Source organism: Pantherophis guttatus, chromosome 1 (assembly GCF_059756535.1).
Source record: "Pantherophis guttatus breed Tessera chromosome 1, ASM5975653v1, whole genome shotgun sequence".
In the NCBI taxonomy this organism is placed as follows: Eukaryota; Metazoa; Chordata; class Lepidosauria; order Squamata; family Colubridae; genus Pantherophis; species Pantherophis guttatus.
This window is the reverse complement of record NC_142063.1, coordinates 81678645-81694207: the sequence shown is the minus strand read 5'-3', so window position 1 is coordinate 81694207 and position 15563 is coordinate 81678645. Positions and strand designations below refer to the sequence as shown.

The window sequence follows — 15563 nt, the reverse complement described above, 5'->3', positions numbered from 1 at the left end:
ACATATCTTATATCTTAGAATGTTATAGCTTTAGCTTGGCAAGACACTATCTATTTGGTGTAAGCAAATAAGGGATTGGATTGTATTCAATCGGATCTCACTGTCTTGTCTCTTGGCTGGGACCTGACAATTGAAAAAATATACAGTATGTGCTATAAATCTGAAAGCATAAAAAATCTAAAAACACTGAAAATTCATATCAGGTTGAGGTATAATTGCAGAATTTTAATGTTCAACATAGACATACCATTATGTATGATGTGCAAGCACTCCTCTGTTTTTGTACACAACAATTTATTTAAAGAACCTTTAGATATTGCCTATATACATATTTCGAGGACAGCCAGTTGAAAATATATTTTCTCTTGTAACTACTTGAGGTGCTATAAGTGAAACACACTTCAAATATTCTGCCTACATTCCTCCTGAATATTCAAGCTGCATATATTGTGAAATTAACATAAGAAAGGAATAATCCATATCGCTCTGAGGTCAGCCGCTAGGATTTTCAAACGACAGGATCATTAAAACAATTCCTAAGGACAAGGAAAGAAAATGCATCAGAATTAATCTTTAAAAGATTATTTAAACACAATTTTAGCCATAGATACTATCTCCTCACCTATTTAGGTGAATAATTCTTCAAGTGTTCAAGACTAAAAGAGAAAGGTGTGTGTGTGGAGCAACACTGTACACTGTTGCAGGCTAAGAAAAACATAATATAATTGGAAGAAGGTGACATTTTGTAGGGATGTTTAGAGGTTCAAAAGGGGGTTTCAGTTTCATGAAGCTCTAAGGGAAAATATTGCCTTGAAGCAAACTCACAAAGAAAATTGACTTCCCTCCTCCTGGTTGTAAGCAGTGGGGCAGAATGATCACACTATTTTGTTTTGCTTGTAAAAAAAAAAAAAAAATCCAGTGGCTTCTGCAGAAGTGTAGCATATGTAGAGAAGTTGCTGCCTTTGAAGCAAGGCCTTTAACTGATGTCAAGTTAAATCAGCCTCACATTTGAAACTTCTCTTCTGACATGCAAAGTGAAGCATCAGAATGGAGTGGATATGTCTGCAGATGAACTCGATATCCTGAGGTACGCAGTTCATTTCTGCTGCATGAAGGGAAGCATTGAGGCAGACTAGTATTATTGTGCATGTATCTACATATGCATGAACCAGTGGTGGGTTTGAAATTTTTTTACTACCGGTTCTGTGGGTGTGGCTCTTTATTTATTTATTTATTATTAGTCATATTTCTATGCCTCCCATTCTCCGAGGACTCTGGGCAGCTTACACCAATAGACAGTATACTAAATAGCATATTGCCCCCAACAATCTGGGTCCTCATTTTACCCACCTCGGGAGGATGGAAGGCTGAGTCAACCCTGAGCCGGCGAGATTTGATCCGCTGATCTGCTGAACTAGCAGTCAGCTGAAGTAGCTGCAGTACTGCACTCTAACCACTGCATCACCTCGGCTTGGTGGGCAGGGTATGGCTTGGTGGGCATGGCTTGGTGGGCGTGGCAGGGGAAGGATACTGTAAAACCTCCATTCCCTCCCCACTCCAGGGAAAGGTTACTGCAAAATCCCCATTTCCTCCCAATCAGCCGGGACTTGGGAGGCAGTGAATAGATGGGGGCGGGGCCAGTCAGAATTTTTACTACCGGTTCTCCGAACTACTCAAAATTTCCACTACCGGTTCTCCAGAACTGGTCAGAACCTGCTGAAATTGCTTAACACATTGTAAGCCGCCCTGAGTCTCCAGAGAAGGGCGGCATATAAATCAAATTTTTTTTAAAAAAAAAATCCACCTCTGGCATGAACATATATGTATAGTCCACCCAACTCCAGGGGACCTCAATGGTTTTATTTGTTTATCAAATTTCTATACAACCCATCATATTTGCATGCCTTTTTGCTTGCAAATTTCAGTCATTTCAACAACATTTCACTTTGAATGGCAAGTGAAAAACCAAATGAAAAGGTATAGAATAGGTGGTACCTAGTAGTAACTGTGAGAGGGATTTTGGAATCCTAGTGGACAATCATTTAAATATGACACAGCAGTGTGTGCAGCCGCCAAAAAAGCAACACAATCCTAGGTTGCATTAACAGAGGGATAGAATCAAGATCAGGTGAAATGATAAAAAACACTTCATAATGCCTTAGTAAGACCACACTTGGAATTCTGCAAGTGTTCTTGAAAGAGTACAGAGAAGAGCAACAAAAATTATTTATTTATTTATTTATTTATTTATTTATTTATTAAATTTATATACCGCCCTATTCCTAAGGGACTCAGGGCGGTGAACAGCGAACGATAAAAATACATGTAATACAAACGTTAATAATAAAAAACCAATTAAAATATACTAAACATTCTGGTCCTAGATAATTCAAGACATCCTAGTTTAAAATAAAATCAAAATTAATTATTAATTAATTAGGGGTCTGAAGGCTAAAACATATGAAAAACAGTTGCATGAATTGGTTATCTTTAGTTTAATAAAAAGAAAGATTAGGGGTGACATGATAGTAGTGTTCCAATATCAAAGGGGCTGCTACAAAGAAGAGGAGGACTATCTATTCTCAAAAGCACCTGAAGGCAGGACAAGAAGCAATCAAGGAGAGAATCAACCTAGAACTAAGGAGAAAATTTCTGACAGTTAGAACAATAACTCATTGGAATGACTTGCCTCCAGAAATTGGAAGTGCTCCAATACTGGAAGTTTTTAAGAAGAGATTGGACAACCATTTGTCTGAAATGTTACAGGATTTCCTGTTTGAGCAAGAGTTTGGACTAGAAGACTCCAAGGTCTCTTCCAACTCTATTATTCTGTTATCTATATCATATTTATGTAGAAATTTACTGTACTGTATATATATGGTCTAATGGTCTTGATTCTATATCAATATTTCAAATTCAAATTTTTCTTAATTTTCCTCTCTTATTTTTGAAACCACATTTAATTTTTTTCAGCAATTTGTAGGTACATCAGCCATGGTATTCTGGGGTTTGCTAATTCTGGGGTATTCTGGCTTTAATCTATTCATGGGGACTGTTTGCATATATAATTAAACTTTTCCTAGTATAATTATGCCCAATATGAAAACCATTTACAGGAAACGCTAATGTGAAATTGTTGGACTGATTATTTTCATCATGGAGTTCCATATTTTTTATAGAACTTCATCTTATAATGTGTCCTTTTAAGTTTTTATACTCTTTTGTGTCTTTGTATCGTAACAATCTATGAGCCCATAACTAGGTTGGCTGCTTGCAATATTGATGTTCTACTATTTGGGGATTTAATCCACTCTATTAACCAGGGCTCTCCATGGCAACTTAGCATGCTATTCATAAAGTAGTTTATAATTTAGCTAATTAGTTTTAAGTATTTAGATCTTTTTTAGGATTCTATTTGTATTTATAATGTTTTACAACCTGAAACATTTTTAATTCTATTGATTTTCTAGAAAATGTGTATATATGTTAATGTGATCTTGCATCATACACAAATTGTGTAAAATGTGACCATAAATAGGTGACAGAGAAAGAGAGAGAGATGGGAAAAAACCACAGAGAGAGATGCAGAGATGCAGGCAGAAACTGCATACACTGAACAGCACAACCAAGTACCTGGAACATCTATACAGCGAATGGACTAGATGCTCCAAAGTCTAGATGGGACACTCCACAAAAGGTTGTGATGAATAATAGGATTCAGATGCTGTAGGGCTTCTAAATCCAGGTGGCCTATAGGTACTGGCCAGTCAGTCAGACATTGTGGGAACAGACAAGGTAATAACAAGTGGCGATGATAGATATAGCTGCCAAATAATAGCAACATCAGGAAAAAGGAGTATAAGAAGCTGGAGAAGAATTAGGGGCTGAAGGAGGAGCTAGAGAGGATGTGGAAAGCAAAGGCCAAAATGATCCTAATAATAGCAACAATATTTAGGATTATGATTCCTAAACTGTGAGAATTGCTCCAGTAGGTCCCAGGAACAACATCAGAACTTTCTGCCTGAAGAGCACAGTGCTAGGAACAGCTAAGATACAAAACTCTCAAACTCCAGGTCTCTGGTAGAGGACCTGAGATTGAGAAAAATACATACCACCCACAGGAGTAAGAAGGGAAGAGGTCTGTCTGTCTGTCTGTCTGTCCATCCGTCCATCCGTCCATCCGTCCATCCGTCCATCCGTCCATCCATCCAATTCAGTGACAGTAATACTAGTGCAAGTCATCATAAATGAAACAGGTACAATGTAAACCATATGCAAATTAAAATGAGCAATATAATATAAATAATCCATGAAGTTATGGAAAGTCCTAGCTGCAAGATACATTCTGCACTTTCTGGAGGCAAAAAAGACAGACAAATATTCCACTGAAAATTGGTTTTAATACTAAACTTTTGTGGTTAAATTTGGAGATGTCTAGAGGCAATAGAAAAGGATCTAATTTCCCACATGTGGCAGAAGAGCTGTGATATCTACAGATTGATTATACCTACTATAATTGTTCATGATTTAATGAATTGCTTTTTATTAAGAAGCCACATTTAATTCTTTTTTACTCAATTTACAAATTTCACCCTTTACTGCCACTTGGTATGTGGACACATGTGTCCACATACACATAATGTATCCACTTAATGTATATATAAAAGTAAGCCATGTGGAAATCTCTGCAAGAACTATGAGGACTCAAAAGTATAAATAAGAACTGGGAAATGTGGGATCAAACGGTAAGTAAAAGTTCAGTTTAAATCAGAGATAGGGTTGAAGATGGGCTGTCAGGACAAGGCCATAGAGCAATTAATAATTATCAGAGCCTAGTTTCTGGATAACTTTTTTTAGCCACCTGGTCTACTGAGATGAGGAGTAAAAAGTTTTTGTGGCCTGAAATCACTCCACTAATTAGAACAAGTTATACTTTTGTTCTGAAACATCTACAAGCACCCATGTCAGCCCTTTATAGTCGGTCAAGTCAAGAAACAGACTCCATAAGAAACAGTGGATCTTTGCTTTGGTAATATATGTCAGTGTTTCTTAAAGTGTGATCCAAGAACCACCGGGGGAGGGGACCACTAAATCCTGTCAGAGATTCTTCCCAAAGGTGCTTTTTCAAGAGGCAACTGGATTTTCTTTGTTTTTCCTTGAAGATGTTTTGCTTCTCATCCAAGAAGCTTCTTCAACTCTTGGGCGAGAAGTGAAACACCTTCAAGGAAAAACAAAGAAAGTTTTTCAAACTTCAAAGATGCCTTTTGACAAATGTAACCTGGATGACTGAGAATCTCCATAGATCTCTCAGAGTCTTATTAAAACTATTTGCCAAATATTGAAAATATTTGCAAAAAGATAAACATAAGTGCTATCATTTTTTTGTGTTCTTTTAAAAAAACATGGGTGTTTTTCATGAAAAGTGGGCTGTTTATGTTAATATCTTGTGGTTCATATTACTATCATTATATGACTATATATATATTATATCTATCTATCTATCTATCTATCTATCTATTATATATATGTGTGTGTGTGTGTGTGTGTGTGTGTGTATGTATGTATGTGTATATGCGTAAAATTGGAAGTGTCTTGGTGACATTTCGACGAAGTCTCATTCGTCATCTTCAGGCTGGTGTTTTCGGCTTCGTGCTTCTAGGAGTAATGTGAGATCGCAGCTGTTTCTTCCTTTTAACTGCTAGTGGCTGCGATCTCACATTACTCCTAGAAGCACGAAGCCGAAAACACCAGCCTGAAGATGACGAATGAGACTTCGTCGAAATGTCACCAAGACACTTCCAATTTTACGCAGGAGAAAACCCGAATAACCAAAAACCTCCATACAAATACCCGCGAAAACCTCAGAAAACATATATATATATATATATATATATATATATATATATATATATATATATATATATATATATATATATATATATATATATATATATATATGTTCTACCAATGTGTCAATTTAAATTGTAGTGTGCTAAATATATAAAAAAAGTTATTTTGCAATACTCCATAATTTTTAAAAGTGGGAAGGAATCTTGACAGCAAAATGTTTAAGAAACACTGACATAGAATATAGCAGCAGAACCTTGAAAATTTGATAGCATTTTCTCTCTATCCCTTTCTTTTCTGCCAAAGACAGTTTAAGACAGAGACAGTTTCAAGTTTTTTTCCCTCACCTAAATGTTCTCTTCTTTCCCCAGCTTAAATTATGTTTTGTTAACTTTCACGTTCCTTCTCCAAGGTCACCTTTGAGGTTCTTTACACCCATTCCTCCCTGTAGCATTAAAAGTACTGAACTCAAAATGTGACAGATAAGAATCACAAAAAGTAACCAATACATACTACAATATTTAATGCAATGTCTCCATTATTTTTTATAATTTGGATGCTGTCAAATAAATCTGGTTTTCTAGGGGTTTTGCTAAATAAAAAATATATCCCAAAGCACATTATTGTTCTTCTTAAAGGAAAAAGACTCAGAATGATTTAATCACATTGGCATTAATCTGTGACAATGAATGTAAATAAAATTATTTTCATTTAATGAATTGTGGTTGGCGCTTACAAATAATAGCCAATGGCCAGTGGTGAAATCCAAATTTTTTTACTACCAGTTCTGTGGGCATGGCTTGGTGGGAGTGGTGTAGCTTGGTGGGAGTGGCAGGGGAAGGATACTGCAAAATCTCCATTTCCTCCCCACTCCTGGGGAAAGGATATTGCAAAATCTCCATTCCCTCCCCACTCTGGTGCCAGCCAGAGGTGGTATTTGCCAGTTCTCTGAACTACTCAAAATTTCCACTACCGATTCTCCAAACTGCTCAAAATTTCCGCTACCGGTTCTCCAGAACCTGTCAGAACCTGCTGGATTTCACCCCTGCCAATGGCTAATGCAAACTCCAGTGAATTTATAGTATTCTTCAATATAACTATAAAGCTAGGTCATCCAGGGAGGAATCAGGAGGCTTTATGATAGAAAATAGTTTGGAAATAAAAAAATAAGAATACTAGAATTCCAGATTCTGAGTGATTCTGGAATGAATGCCAAATTCCTGTTATAAATCTTAAAATGTAACAATGCTTTCCTCATTTTTCATGTTTTTCTCTTATGATCTGTGTATTTCTGTCCTATAACTAAAGTCAAGTTCACAGTTATTAGTTAATAACAGCTGGATCATAGTAGCTTTATTTGCTTATATTTCTTTCAGTTCACATTTTAGCTGTACTGTTATGGGATAATCAATTACCTTTGTTCAAACTGGTTATCAGCCCCTGAGAACCGTCCGGCAGCATTTTTTCATAGATGAGAAATACTTAATAGAAAACAACATTAGGTTTTGTGTGTGAGATCAAGAAAATATTCCAGGGAGTTTTAGAAGATAAATAGCAAACCTTAGTTATTTACCCAAGTGGGACCTGTATTGTTAAAGTAAGTTTCCTTTTAATTTTCCAAAAGTGTATTGCTTATTTCCTTAATTAGTGAAAGAATAATATTGGATTGGCAGCTCTGTAAATTTGAGCACTTTTTCATTCTTGCCGAAAGTTCATCCTTAGTAGTAGAAATGAAAGTTTTCTCAGACTGTACTAAACTCAAAGCAGTTTTCTTGAAATGAATATATCTGTTTTACTTATTGCAATTTTGAGATAAAGACAGGATATAATGTGCATTTTTAAGAATAAGAGCTGAATAACCAATAGACATATAGATATAACACAGAAAAAGCATATGATGCCCTGGAGCTCAGAAATAAGAACTTGACATGATTCCAGAAGATCCTGGCATTTGGGAAAAACCATAACACAAAGCAATTGAAACATAATAAAGATTCTGTCACAATCTATAAATCTAAAAAATAGGAATTGGCAATGCAATTTAAAATACATAACATAAGAGTTATATTAACGCATATTTGGTGTGAGGGGGAAAAACACATGTCAATTTGCTCATACTGTTACTAAAATGGCTGTATCTTTTAACCTTTTTAAGGAAGAACAGCATCCTGATACCAATGTTATGGCTTATATAATAAGAGAAAGCAAGCCTATGAGGTGTTGTGAATTCAGTAGACTGAATTGATCCAATCAGAGTCAGTCACCAGGGGTTTTGTCTTCTGAACTTTTGGACTCGCAGTGTTGCTCATCTTCAGGGAACTTTTCTCTAGCAGAGTGTGTGCTGTTCTGTGTGTAATAATTATATGGAGCCTTTTGTATGTGGTATGTTGATTGGGTTGTGTTGATGACTGGCTCTTAAATTATTGGCTTAACACATTTGTTTGTGCCCAGCCCTTGCCTTCTAAGTATTTCATAAGCTAGTGATAAATCAGCACTCCTGTTGGTTGACTGACTGTTTCCCATGCTTTATTTATTTATTTATTTATTTATTTATTTATTTATTTATTTATTTATTTATTTATTTATTTATTTATTTATTTATTTATATGCTGCCCTTCTCCGGAGACTCAGGGTGGCTTACAATGCGTTAAGCAATAGCCTTCATATTTTTGTATATTTTATACAAAGTCAGCTTATTGCCCCCACAAACCGGGTCCTCATTTTACCTACCTTAGAAAGAATGGAAGGCTGAGTCGACCTTGAGCCTGGTGAGAATTGAACTCGCAGTAATTGCAGGCAGCTGGAAGCTAAATACTACCTTTAACAGTAGCATTAGTCTGCTGCGCCACTCAGGCTCCAATCATTTCCCTGGGTGTTTTTGTGCCTGCTCATCCAACAATCTTAGTAGCTGCAAAATTGAATGTATGTCCTTATTTATTGAGTTGGAGTCTCCTCATCTGACCACTCACTGGTATTCTTGCAATCTGGTGGTTAGCTTCCTACATAGTCATAGGGGCAATCCTTGCATGGGATTTGGTAAATTACATTGGAAGTATCTCTGACCTCTGAATGATCTTTACAATGCATAATTTGTCCTTGTATCTGGGCAGTGTGCGATGTCCACTTGTAGATATCGGAAGCTGCAATTCTACAGTTTCCAAAATGTTTTTGATATATGTATGGTAGGGTGTGCCATGTGGTTGGTCTTTTACCTTGTTTCTTCCTTTCTCTCCCACCATGTTGCACAGATATCTTGTAACAAATGTTTGTAGGCACCCATTATGCTTGAATTGTTCATGTAGGTACCTGCTTTCCAGATGTTTGGATTGCTGGGTACTACAGTGAATTCTCACTCTGCCATATAGTGTTCTATATTTTCACAACACTTTTTGTGTGACAGACTAAACGGAGTTTAGGGACAAGTAGAAATGAATGCAGTAATCATGCACTGAATTTTAAATAATGTGATATAATTCTGTATTTTCAAAATGATATATATTAATTACATTATAAGTTATTCAATTGAAACAACAATTGGGTTTGGGATATTTTCCAAAGAAATCAAAATCATAAATTCAAAATGACTGAATTGAATCTTTTTATGTGGTTTTCAATAAATACAATTAACAATTGAAACATTAATACAAGCAGACCATAAACGTTGCTAAAGCAGGGAATGACTAGATACTTCCTACAGTGAAAAATACATTTTTTCTTTGATATTGCAAAGATTTATATCCTGTCCTTTGATTTCTCTTACCCCTAAAATTGTTTCTTCAGATGGCTTACAAGAACATTTTTCAAAAGAATAAACAAACAAAAGCTTCAGTAGCAGACATAAAAACAACAAAAATAAAAGGCAATCGTTGATTACTAGATGAAAATCAGCTCAAAGCCAGGTGCTTAATTAACTGAAAGCATCCTCACTAGATGAAAAACTTGCTAAAATAAAAGGAGTTTTATGCTATTTTCCAGACATTCATCCAGCTCTATGAAAATTTGACACTGGATACAGCCCTTGGCCACACATGCTGACTTCATTCCGTACTCTCTCTGATTCCATGCCTTCATTTTGGAATTATATTTCTGTACATTGAGGTAAAGGTCCCCTCGCACATATGTGCTAGTTGTTCCGACTTTAGGGGATGGTGCTCATCTTCATTTCAAAGCCGAAGAGCCAGCACTGTCTGAAGACGTCTCTGTCGTCATGTGGCCGGCGTGACTAAACGCCAAAGGCACATGGAACACTGTAACCTTGCCACCAAAGGTGGTCCCTATTTTTCTACTTGCATTTTTTATGTGCTTTTGAACTGCTAGGTTGGCAGAAGATGGGACACGTAACGGGAGCTCACCCTGTTCCGCAGCACTACTGATTTGAACCGCTGAACTGTTGACCTTTTGTTCGACAAGCTCAGCATCTTAGTCACTGAGCCACCGCATTCCATTTCCGTACATTAGAACCTAAATATTGAGATCCTTATAACATGTAATCCCCCAAATAGCACATAATGCTGAACATACTGTACAAGGCATATACAAAAAGAGGAGAAGGTCAAAGAACCTGAGGCAGACCCAGAAGAAGATGGAGAGACAACATCAAAGACAGACTACAACATTATTAAATAACAATAGCTGAGAGTGCCTGAAAGGCAAGAATCTGAATGAACGTTGTACCTCCCTTGATACCCAAAGCAGTAAAAGAGAAAGAAGAAGGAAAAGGAAAAGAAGAACATTACAATTTTCTTTCAGAGTGCCTGCTGAATGTACAGAGTCAGAGACAAAGCAATCTTTAAATGAAACCACTCAGAGTCATGCAGGGGAGATTTGTGGTATAGAAATTTGATAACAAATAACAAAGCAACCAACCAAATAAACCTTTGCTCCATACTCTACTCAATTTGAATCTTCCATGTGAACAGGTAACTGTCTAAGGAAGGCTCATGTATCATCAAGAAGTTATCAAGAATGATCAGGGCAGACCAAGAGCCATTGATAGAGGACCTGTGGTATTTTGAATAGCAGAGAAGTCAGAGCAAATCTGGGGCCCTGATTCTCACAACCATATCACGCAAGGTAGCCTCCCAGCACTGTAAAGATAACTACTTATATTTCAGACTTGGGACATATTTATTTTTTAAATGGGCTGAGAAGAGGCATAAAATCACTACATCAAAATCATGTAATAATATCATGAAATATTCTGTATTTTAGAGAGTGGTAGAGTTGATCTTCTGTTGATATTCTCAGTAAGGACTTTTTTCTGAGTCAATATCTATGGCATTGTTTTGTCATTTAGAAAGTACCATATTTTTTTTGGAGTATAAGACACAGCTTTTTCCCCCCAAAAAGAGGGTGAAAATCTGGGTGCGTTTTATACTCCAAATGTAGCCCTGCCCAGCTTCTCAAACAGAGGTTTCAGAGGCTGAAAAAAACATCAGAAATGAAGCTTCAGAAAAGAAGTCCCCAAACAGAGCTTCAGAGGCTTTTTTTCTGAAGCTCTGTTTTGGAGGCTTTCAGAGGCAGGAAAAAAAAGTTTTTTGTTTTTTTTTATTGAAAAAGTTTTTCAAATACAAGTTTTTCCCCCTTTTCCTCCCTTCTTCCCTAACCCCCCTCACCACCCATCCCCCCCTGTGACTTCTTCTTCACAACAATAAGCTAATTCATAATTAATTACATAATATTTTACCATGCCCTTACTCACTCCTCAAAGTACTGACCCTTAGCAAAGTATTCTTATAACTCCGCTTTTCTCCGCTTTTCACAATCTACCCTTTTTCTCCTCCCCCAAACTTGTAAAATATTATTATTATTACAACAACATAACCTTTACTTTTATATATATTATATATATTAATTTAACATTTCAAAGCAGCCTTCTCCAAATTTAACATTTGTTCAGTTCTATCCGATTCTTCCACTCCCCAAAATATGTCTTAAAAATCCTTTTTCTTAAACTAATCAATCACTAAACTAGCCTATTTCAACCCAGTTTCCTGCAAGATTACCATGCACTACAATTCTAAATATAATCCACTGCCCACTCTACTAAAATATACATATGTCTATATATACATTCCATTTTATAAAAAAAGACAATAACTTTAAATTTATAATTCATTTAGTATCTTCTTTGATGTCTTTCCACTAGATTGTTAAATCCATCATCCATAATAGGGTAACATAGCATCCTGGTGCAACAGTTTATTCAAAATCTTCAGTCATCTTCTGCCCCCATCAATAATAAATATCCTCATGTATATATAAAAATAAAAACAACCACCCGAGTGACATTATAATTATATTCCATATAGTTGTAATTGTGGTTTTCATCAGGATTATAAATCCCCATCATCTTTGTGGGTAACAGCCAGATCTTCTGCATGCCCCAACATGACTCTCTTGCCTTGTAACTCAAAATAGATATAATATATTTATCGGTAAAAGAAATCCAAAATATATAGTTCAAATCCAACAATGTAAGGCTCTTTCCACATCCCAAAATCACGGCATTGCAGAGATCTGCCACTTTCCTCAAGATAGTATTAAACGATAATTCACCTCCAATATCTTTTCACATGTTCATTTATTTTTTTAAAATCCCTGGCTTCACTGTTGCTTGATTTAGAAACTACTATTTCTATGAAATCTGTTTCTTTTCTTTTTCTTTTGCGGGTTGCATTTCCATGCAGATTTCCTTCCTACAAGTTGTGTATCAGCTGATCGGTTGTCATTCTGCTTTGTAAATTGATCTTGTTGGTTTTGTTTTATTATCCCATATGTCTTTTCCTTCACTTGTATATCAACTGGTTGATTTACGCACTTGTTTGTAAGTTGATAGTTAATCACATTAGAATCAGATGACACTGCTCTCAAATTTATAGACAGTCCAGCTGGGGTATCCAAGGAGTCCAAAGACAGTTTATCTACCACAGCCTCTGTAATTTGATGTTTTCCCTTTATTTCCAACTCCTTTTGCTTGTCCTGTGTTATGCCTAAAGATGTTAATTTTTTTAAAAAAATTTTTTGATAAAATTCTTCCGCTTTTTCGACAGTATCCAGTTGGTATCTTACTCCTTGGTGTCTCAATATTAAACCAACTGGGACGTCCCACCTAAATAGAATATTCCTTTTTTTTAACTCATTCACTAGAAAACCAAATTTCTTCCTCTCCATTAACATCTTGGGTGGGAGTTCCTTAAAAATCCAAATCTTTCTTCCACGAAATTGCAAAGCAGAATCATAAGAATTCTGGACAATATTATTTCTAATTTCTTTGTCTGTAAAATAAATCACCACATCTCTAGGCAATTGCCTTTGTTTTGCCAACCAGGAGTTTATTCTATAAATTCTGTCAATCCTGCAAAACACTTCATCAGGTTGAACCTTTAAAATCCCAGCCAGAATTTCAGAAGATATCTTCCTTAAATCATCTCTGTCATCTTCCTGCAAACCTCTCAGTCTAATTGCATATTCTGTAAAATTGTATTGGATCATTAAAACTTCTCTTTCAATCCTCTGTTGTACATTTTCTTCAATAACAGTCTTTTGATCAACCTCCATTTTAAGTTTGTCTTCTGAACTATTATCCTGAATGTTTGCCAAATCCTTTTTAATTTTTTGGATCTTGTCATCCAAATTCTCCTCAGTTTCTTTCATTTTAGAGTTAGTATTTGCTTCCAACTGAGTCATAAAGTCTGCTAAGCCATTAGCTACTTTTAAAATCTTTCGATCCAGAAAGCCAAACTTAGATTTCACCAATTCACCAATTTCTTTGATTTCCAACTTAAATTTTTCAAGTTGCTGATTCACAATCTCATCCCTTCTTACAATCTCCTCAAGAAGAAATTCTATTATATTAAAGTCAGGTTTCTGTGACTGGAGAGTTAAAACTTGTTGATGTAATTTATTAATGGGGGAATCCCCCCCCCCACTGCCTGTTTGTCTAGTTTTATAAGTCTCAGTGCCATTTTTCCACGCAGACAAAATTTACTGGAAAAGAGAGAAAAAAAAACTTTTTTCCAACCAAGATCAATATCAGATCCTCAAAGAGAAAGAAAAAAAAAAAAAAAAAACCCGAAATGAGAGTGAGATTTTTCCTTCAGTTACAGCCAAAAGTATTCATTCCACTACTTTGTAATTAAAAATGGAAGGAGTTTCCCTTTCAGCCTCTCTTCAAGCCGCAGCAGCAATCGCCATTTTAAAAAAAACTTTTTTCCCTTCACTTCACTTCTTAGGCAAAATAGAATAAAAAGAATACTTGCACTTCAGGATCAGAGGTCCAGCTCATATCTTCTTTAATTAATTTATTTGACAGATTTACAGGCTTGCTTTTGCCCCCTAGCTCTGCGTGTAGCAGAGATTTCCCAGAGCCCGGAGCATCAGCTGGGGATACGGGGAGTCTCTTCTGCTCCCTCCCAAAAGTAAATAAAAAACTTTTGGGATTAGGCAGAGGACTCTACCCACCCCAGCCGGCTCTATCTCCGTTTCCTAATGGAAACGGAGTTTTTTCCAGCCGCCATTCCGCTGAAAAAGGCGGCTCTTACAGGCAGTGGGTTCGACGATCCCGAAGGAGTGTCCAGCGGGGACAAGCAGCAAACCGGAAGTCAGGAAAAAAAAAGTTTTTTCTGAAATGGTGTTTCAGACGTTTCAGAGGCAGAAAAAAAAGCAAAAAAAAAAAAAAAAGCAAGGCACAGAGCTCACAACCAAGGAACCTATTGCTAAAATTCACCTCTGGGAACAGCTGATTGGGGGTATTCTAGGAGGCCAATCCACCTGCCAATCAGCTTTTTTCTTATTTTCCTCCCCAAAAACTAAGGTGCGTCTTATACTCCAGTGCGTTTTATACTCCAAAAAATACAGTAGGTGGTTCTTCTTGGGCTTCTTCCTCCACATCATCATTATACATTTATAGAATATGTTTCTTATCCTCTTTTCAAGACTTCAGATTTCTTGCTTACTGACATTACAACAGGTAGGACAATATTGTCACTGCGTTTTTGTATTTATCAGATGAGCTATTATTTTTGGACTTTCAGACTTACCGTGGCTTGCCAAGTTTCTTATCAGTAAGCTAACTGCACATGTCTACATTCCTTCACTTTCTTCTAAACTTTCCTTTGTTCTCCTGCCAAGAGAGGTCCGGCAGGAACGTTGCCAAGATGTAACTAATTAGACTAGTGGGATGTTTTATTTTCTTTATAACAAATAAATGAGTTTTTCTTAGAAAATATATCTCCGGGTTTATTTTCTTGCAAAAATATACACAAGGAAAATGCCACGATTCACCTCTAACTCAGGCAATTACCCCAGGAAGGTAACGGGGCTGATTGCCACTCTGACAAATATTAAGATATAACAATGTTCCAGTTGCTAGTAGTGCATAACATGGGGCCAGATTATCTGAGGGATCACCTCTCACCATCTGTGGCTACCTGTCCTATCAGATCAAGCAGGAGAGAGATGTTAAGGGTCGCATCTATTAAGTGCCATCAGGTAGAACCCAGGAAAACAATTTTTCAGTAATGGCATCTTCTCTTTGGAACATCATCTACCTGGAGATCAGAATATTCTATACCGAAAACTATGTTCTTCAGTTTGGCTGGCTGGCTGGCTGGCTGGCTGAATGATTCTTTATATAACATGTTAACATCGCAAAACATCTATTTGTACAATCATTGGATAATTGTTAAAATGTCTGAAAAAGCCTCATAGTTACA

General features: G+C 36.4%; 1 long non-coding RNA gene across 1 annotated transcript in view; it reads right to left on the bottom strand.

Annotated features, from left to right (window-relative positions):
* Positions 1–204: 204 nt before the first annotated feature.
* Positions 205–15563, bottom strand: part of LOC148116468 (uncharacterized) — a 74456-nt gene continuing 59097 nt past the window's right edge. Inside the window, exons 2-4 of the long non-coding RNA XR_015729571.1 lie at positions 7263–7328; positions 4113–4228; positions 205–536 (exon numbers count right to left, since the gene is read on the bottom strand). This is a non-coding gene — a long non-coding RNA (uncharacterized LOC148116468). The remainder of the gene's footprint in view (positions 537–4112; positions 4229–7262; positions 7329–15563) is intronic.